General features: G+C 38.6%; 1 long non-coding RNA gene across 2 annotated transcripts in view; it reads right to left on the bottom strand.

Annotated features, from left to right (window-relative positions):
* Positions 1–6,080, bottom strand: part of LOC102770149 — a 12,166-nt gene extending 6,086 nt beyond the window's left edge. The window contains exon 1 of one of the 2 annotated variants that reach the window (XR_001512714.1): positions 6,062–6,080. This is a non-coding gene — a long non-coding RNA (uncharacterized LOC102770149). Of the gene's footprint in view, positions 1–2,715; positions 2,745–6,061 lie in introns of those variants that run through there. The other variant, XR_435296.2, reaches the window with a different exon arrangement.
* Positions 6,081–8,243: the final 2,163 nt, after the last annotated feature.

Here is an 8,243-nt window from a genome sequence, read left to right on the forward strand (position 1 = left end):
CGGGCACCTATGGATGAGGACAGTGGGTGGGGAGTGAGGGCGGGGGTGGGGCGGGAACTGGGAGGAGGGGAGTTATGGGGGAAAAAAGAGGAACAAATGTAATAATCTGAACAATAAAGATTTAAATTTAAAAAAAAAAAAAAAAGAAAACAGGTATGCAAAACAAGAGCCGTGTGCGGGCTGAGAGATTGGCAGTCATGGGAACAAATGGAGGGAGATGAAGTAAAAATGACATGGGTTACTGTCAGCTTCTCAACCCTGTGGGTGTGTGACTGCAGAACACATGTAACCAGTCATTACATTTACAAAACTCCCTTTTAAAAAAATTTTTAAAGGAAGGAAAGCTAAGATTCAGGTAAATGAGAAGGTAATCCAAAATAGTTTTCCAAATCATGTTTCAATTTCATTTGAGCCAATATAGATTATATTTAGCCGTTACTATTAGTAAACTTTTTATCACAATAAACCTTCCCTTGACAAAGCAAAATTGAATTCCCATCCCTTGAAGCCCAAGTTGGCCACAAGATGGCAATATAAGAAACTCATTTCCTCTTCCAGAGCTTGAGTGTAATCTGAATTTTCAGGTGAAGCATACTAGGCAATAAGTTCATGGATGCAAGCAACTTTCAGGCTATTTCCTATTCTTCACCTCATTTACTAACTAGAAAATTTTTTCTCTTACATTTAATTACTTAAAACTTATTAACTAAAAATATTACAAGTATATTTTTCCATGTTCCTTTTCATGCAGCAATGTAAAGATTTAAAACTTCATAACCTCAAAGACAATCTAATTGGAGAGAGAAGATTCATGAAAATTAACGTCCATGGTAAGTACCAACTAAGTGGTAGAGACAATAAGTAATGTAAAGAATCATTGGGCAAGGACCGCTTCGTGAAGAAAAAGGTAGGTCTTGAATGAGCCTCAAAATTGCACTTAAAGCAATACTGTATTGTGTGTTTGAGAGTTGCTGAGAGTAGTTCTCAATCACAAGAAATAAATTATAACTGGGGGTAGTGATGAATCTTAACCAGATTTACCATGATGATCATTTTATTTTGCAATACAAAATATCAAATCATGTTGTACACCGGAAACTAATGTTATATCACTTATATCTCAATTTTTAAAAACTGCACTGTCCAGTATGTTATACCACACAGCCATACAAATTAAAATTAAGTTAAAAGACAAAATTCTTCAGTCAGTCACTTTTTAATTGCTTAATATCCACATTTGGCTAATGGTTACCATATTGGACATTACAAATATAGAACATTTCTATCACAGAAAGTTCTGTTGAACAGTAGTGCCTTGAAGGATAGGTCTGACTAAAGTAAGCTGATAAAACTATAGAAACCATATTATCCAAACTTTATAACAACCCCTTATTTATAAGAAAATTTTAGGCTCAGAGAAGTTTAATACATTTCCTAACATCACCTAGCTATTAAGAGCTAGGATTTAGCCCTAACCGGTTTGGCTCAGTGGATAGAGTGTCAGCCTGCGGACTCAAGGATCCCAGGTTCGATTCCGGTCAAGGGCATGTACCTTGGTTGCGGGGACATACCCAGTAAGGAGTGTGCAGGAGGCAGCTGATCAATGTTTCTAACTCTCTATTCCTCTCCCTTCCTCTTTGTAAAATATCAATAAAATATATATTTTTAAAAAAAAGAGCCAGGATTTAAATGCAGTTCTGTCAAAACTCCCTATTTTCACTTCAACCTGAAGTAAGCAGAGCTACAGAAGATGGTTTGTTTTAGGATGTAATGGGATATAATCAAAGTGTTGTTTTACTCCTTTGCTGTCCTATAGTTACAGACTTTATAATTATGCAAAATGTTTTCAGAACAGCAGCTTTTGAGATTAGCTAAGGGAATGTAGTCAGAAAGCAAGACATAAAGTCAGAGGTTTCCATAGGTGTAATGTCCACCTCAAAACTCCATGATCCAAATACATCTTACAGGAGAATAATTATAGATTTAAAGGTGCAACTTCTCTATTTGTCTCATCTCACAAAATCCTGAGTGCAAAGGGTCTGGTCTTTGGTCTTACCACATAGCACAAAACCTAGCACATAAATCCTAATGTCAAATGTGATGCCTTTCCCAAATTCCAGTCATGCTTCAGCAAGTGTCATTCTACCACATGAAGGCCACTTCACATTTACTGAGTATTTACTTAGTATAAAGTAAATATTTTGTAAATACCCCATAAACAATCTATGACCCACTCACTTTGTTCCCTATAAGAAGTGCTTCAAAGTACTGGAGCTCATGGCCAAAGGGTTCATTTTATATGTGTGAACATATATAAAAATTGTTAATAATCAACTGATGCTTCTGTGTAATTATACTGCCACTCAGTTTTACTCAGTGCCTACTGTGTGTCTAGCAATTTGGAATACTACAGCAATTCACAAAACCTATCTTTTGAGGGGTTGTTTTCTTTAAATAATTTTTGTTTCTGTATTATTGATATGAGAGAGAGAGAGAGAGAAAGGAAGTGAGAGCAAGTAACATTGATTGACTGTCTCTCACCCCAACTCTGGATGAGTTAGAAAACCTGGGCATGTGCCCTGACTGGGAAGCCAACTAGAAACCTTTTGGTGCACAGGATGATGCTCAACCAACCAGCCAGGGCCCTCCTATCATTTTTTGATAGAAAAGACACATATACGTGTGACAGAGAACACTGAGAGTTGAAGTACCTACCCTTTATGGTCCTGTCAGCCTATAACCATCAATAGACTCAGTGTTCTATGAACTACACAGGGCTGCTGAGAATGTCCAAATGCACGTCCACTTGTTTAGGGGGTCTGCAGCAGATGTAACAGAGGCTTTCAAATAACACTTCTGGGCTAGCACACAGGGTGCTGAAGACCCAGGTCTTTCGTCTTCAGTGGATCCCATCTTTAACCTGAAGCAAAGGAAAATAAATTGGTTGCTTGGCATAGTTCTTTTAGAGCTAGCTCTACAGGGCACTACTCTCAGAACAGACTCCCGTGTTTTTTGTTTTTAAATATATTTTTATTGATTTCAGAGAGGAAGGGAGAGGGAGAGATATAAACATCAGCGATGAGAATCACCAATTGGCTGCCTCCTGCACGTCATTACTGGGGATCGAGCCCGCATCCCTGGCATGTGCCTCCACCAGCAATCAAACCGTGACCTCCTGGTTCATAGTTCAGTGCTCAACCACTGAGCCATGCTAGCTGGGCAGACTGTTTTGTTCCCCACGCACTGTCAGCTAATTTAGCCAAGAACAGTGATTGTTATAACCTCTCAGTGCAGGAGGTAGGCACTCAGAGCATATATGAAATAAAAGTGGTGAGGTCAGAAACATCACTGATCATGCAGATTATTCCAGAAGACCACCATTTCACCCAGTCCCATTGCTGGTGGAACAAATGAAAATATAGGACCGAGGGCTTTGGGTCAAAACAGCAAACAGGAATAATTTGAAATCAGGATGCAAGTGGAAGTAAAGACCTTCTACCCTGTTAACTTGATATTTTATTTCACACTTTGCCTCTCTTGAATATATAATGCACTTTTCAGATATTACCTTTTTGCAAGTACTGTGTCAGCTCCATTTTATAAGTAATGCAAGCAAGGTTAGAGACTAAATGATAGGCAACTCAGCTTAATAGTTGAGATAATGGATGTAAGTTGGACAGAACTGAATTTGAATCTTGGATCCCCTACATATTTTCTGTGACCTTGGGCAAATTATGCAATTTCCCTAAGCCTCAGATTACCGCCCCCCCTTTTTTTCTCTTTTTTAAATATATTTTTATTAATTTCAAAGAAGGAAGAGGGAGGGAAAGATAGAAACATCAATGATGAGAGAGAATCATCAATCAGCTGCCTCCTACATATCCCCTACAGGAGATAGAGCCCACAACCCGGGGCATGTGCTCTGACCAGGAATCGAACCATGACCTCCTGGTTCATAGGCAGATGTTCAACTAAGCCACATCGGCCAGGCCTCAGATTCCCTTTCTGTACAATGAGGACAAATACCACCTACCTCTTATAACTGTTGTAAAGAATGAGGCAAAATATAAAATATTTTAATGATTAATATGTTGTTTCTATAAAGTATCCAAACTCAACCACCTTAATGAATAGAAATGCAGGTATTCTGCCTAAAAATTTCACTTTTCATAACAATCCTGAAGCTAAGAAAGTCACTGATACGCTTATAAGGTCCCTTCCAAATCCAAGATTTGGTATATTTTAAGAAAAACTTTACTTCTTCCTTTCCCTCATTTCCTACTTAACAGTGAAGATTCTAGTGTAGTCTATATAAAATTACTGAACAAAAGCATACTTCCACTGGAAATAAACTAATTTTTCTCCCAATCAGCAAAGCCTGACTGGAAAAGTAGGTGTTTCACAAGACATGATCTTAGCCTTCTCTCAAGACTTTAAAAATGTACTCACATTAAAACCACCAGTATGGTGTTGCTTTTTTTTAAAAAAAAAATATTTTTTATTGATTTCAGAGAGGGAGGGAGGAAAGGAGGGAGAGGAAGAGAGAGTGTGGAAGAGAGAAAGAGAGAGAGAGAGAGAGAGAGAGAGAGAGAGAGAGAGAGAGAGAGTGACAGGCTCTGTATGTTGCTATTATAAAGAATGCAGTCACTCTATATTTAGTCATTTGGAAATCTTAAGTTGAAAAAGTAAGGTACATGATAGTGTATGCATATGGAAGAGGGGAGGGAAAGTACATATATCTGCTTATATCTGCATAAAATATCTCAGGAAGAATACACAAGAAACTGCTAACACTGTTATTGGGGAGGGGAATAAACTGGCGTAGGACCGCATTGTATATACTTTGATCCTTTTGAATTTTTAACCATGTAAATGTATTACCTATTCAAAAAATAACATTAATTTAACAATGCTTGAGAATTATTAAAATTCCATACAGGTGTCTTTCTGACACGTTTTTGCCTGTAAGATAACAAACACATACATTTTATTCAAACTAATGTATATTAAAGAGAAAAATGGGAATGGGGTGAAATTATACTCAAAGACACTAGGCAAAACATTTTATGAGAAAAAGATATACTAAAAAAAAAATGTATCGCTTACTTTTAAAAGTTACCTAACATTTATTATACACCAACTAATGCCTGGCCTTCATATATTTTGATCCTCAAAAGCTGAGCCTCTGACTGAGTAGTTCAGTTGGTTACATAGTGTCAGCTGGATATGTCAAGGTTGTGGGTCTGATCTCTAGTCAGGGCACATACAAGAATCAACCAATGAGTGGAACAGCAACTGTGGTCTCTCTCTTCTCCTCTCTAAAATCAATTTTAAAAAAATAAAATAAAATAAAATAAAAGCTGATCCTCACTGACTCACAAAGGTCACTGGAATGGTAAAGTGTGGCACGAATTTGATTTAGGTTTACACCCAGCTAGGCCCCTGATCTTTTTTAGTTTATCCTAAGCTTTTTAGGGCACCCTCACCACCGTGAGGACATTAAATTGGGAGCTCTCTTGGAGCTCACTGAAATCATATGACTTCAGAGTTTGCTGCTTAGTCTCACTAAGAAAACTGGAAGGCTCTGGGCAAAGACAACATCCGCTGCAGCTCCCACAAACCCAGTAAGGACCCGGGCCCTGCAGACACAGAAAAATTAAAATGTACTGGTCTGAACTCCTCCCAAGACCTACCCTCTCAGCCAGGGAGATAACATTCAAACCAGCACTAGGCTAATAGCAACACCTTTTTCTTCAAGTAAAATGAACCCAGGTGTTTTCCAGGAACACATGCACTGTGTGCATAAAGCCAGGTCTCTTGTTCCTAGGTCACCAGTCTCGGGAAGGAAGGGAGACCCAGGACTGCAGAAGCCCACGTGGAAACAAGCCAGGCAGAGCACTTCACTGCCTTCCTCCCATCTCCACAGCCCAACTGCATCGCCTTATGCCTCACACACACCTACTCCAATTCTGTCTTGAAATAAAGGCCTGCCACCAGGAAACATGGCCCAAATGGAGCAGATATTCAAAACAATTAGGAGACAAAATAAGAGCACACTTACCAGTCTATCACCAACAGGAGAGAGAGAAAGTGGAGAGACAGGAAGTGGCTTTAAGAAGGGGCCTCAGAACCTGATTGGCTAATGAGTTAAAGGCCGATGCCCTCCTCTTCTACCTTAAAAGGTACTAAAATAACACAAACCCCTCCTTCACCAACTTATCTCTTAATGGACCAATAATGCTACCTTAATTGTTTTAGGTTGAACTTTTTAAACCAAGTTTCCTTTTGAGTTAATGTAGGTAGCACAAGCAAACACGGGCTAATTCAGGCTACTAATAAATATTCTTGTTTAGATGGGCCTACTGCAATCAATTTTCATTCCTTTAGAATCAGGGGTGGGGAACCTTTTTTCTGCCAAGGACTACGTGGATATTTATAACATCATTCGTGGGCCATACAAAATTACCACCTTAAAAATTAACCTGCTATATTTGGTCAAACATTTCATTAATTCACTCCTAATGCCTTGGCAGGGCAGGCCAAATGATTTCAGGGGGCTTTACTCGACTCACAGGCCAGAAGTTCCCCATCCCTACTTAGGATAATTTCCTATCCTTTGTGACGTCAACATGGTTAATTTATGCATGGTTGCATTATAAACAGTCTAAATCTGTTCACCTTAGAACTTACCTTCCGGGTAACATTTAAGTTAACACGCTCAGTGGTTAAAACATGGGTGGTTAAAGGCCTAGGCTTTGAAATAAAATTTAGCCGTATAAGCAAACCTTGCTAAACTAACCCTTTCCTTTCTAGTTACTTTTTCACCATTTACTACCCCCAGCTCCTACACCTTTGACTTGTCAATTCTTTTTTTTTAATTATTATTATTTTAAATCCTCCTGCGAGGCTATTTTTCCATTGATTTTAGAGAGAGTAGAAGAGAGAGGGAAAGACAGAGAGAAACATCAATGTGAGAGAAACACATCGATTGGTTGCCTCCTGCACAAACCCTGGCCAGGGCCGGGGCAGGGATGAGCCTGCAACCAAGGTATGTGCCCTTGGCCCGAATCAAACCCGGGACCCTTTGGTCCGCAGGCCTATACTCTATCCACTGAGCCAAACTGACACTGGCTGACTTCTCAATTCTTTACAAACATCGTTGTCTAGAAAGAAGGTATAAAAGTTTCCTGTTCTAGACACTTCTTTGGATCTTCATTCTCTTGTGAAGTCTCCCAAGTCCATGTAAAAATTCAATAACATTTGTATGCTTTTCTCCTGTTAATCTGTCTTTGTCAGTTTCATTTTTAAGCCTAGCCAGGGGCCCTAAAGGGGATGAGGAAAACTTTTTCTACCTTATAGTAGCAAAGGAAAACCTCTATTTCAAGGTGCTGTGCACAGATATTCCAGGATACTTTCTAGCTGCAGTCTGGAATAAATTCCTTAAAATCTCTGAGACTCAATTTTCTCCTCTGTAACATGGTGCCAATTATACCTATTGTGGACTTTTAAGAGCTTTAATACCAGTACCATAAATTGTGGCCCAAAATTTGGATTTTTGCAGCTTGAGCTCTGAAGTTGCTTGCAGAGCATAACGTTGTCCTTTTGGGCTCCGAAACTGTCTGCATAGCCTCCTATGCTGATTGTACTGTTTGTTAAATAATACTCTCTGTACTATAACTGTGTGATCAAAGACAGCCTACTTATTCTACAGGCCTGGCTGAAAGTAGGACTTGATAAATGCTTAATTATATATTACCCAATATATGACACCACAGCAATATGAGTAGTGCTGGTAAATCCATGGAAATGGTATCTTGTTTTAATGTGCTTTATAAATTACAAACACTCAAACATTTTAAATAATTAATTACAATCACAAATTTAAAATATTGGATTTTTTCTAATGATTTAAGCTCCTTAAAAACATAGGAATATAATAACTACAAGGCTAAGCAGTAAAACTCACATTTACACTCTAAAAATTGTGAATGAAAAGGGAGCTATACAATAATCCTGACAAGCTCATGGGGCCACAAGGCAGGCCTGACAAGCTCAGTGACCAAAAGTGACCACACAGGGTGGTCTGATCAAGCTCCTAACTGGGCAGGTCATGGCAGGTAGTCATCCATCAATTTTCCTGTCATTTTATTTTTTAAAAAATATATATTTTATTGATTTTTTTACAGAGAGGAAGGGAGAGAGATAGAGAGTCAGAAACATCGATGAGAGAGAAACATCGATCA

The sequence above is a fragment of the Myotis davidii genome, unplaced genomic scaffold (assembly GCF_000327345.1).
Source record: "Myotis davidii unplaced genomic scaffold, ASM32734v1 scaffold594, whole genome shotgun sequence".
Taxonomy (NCBI): domain Eukaryota; kingdom Metazoa; phylum Chordata; class Mammalia; order Chiroptera; family Vespertilionidae; genus Myotis; species Myotis davidii.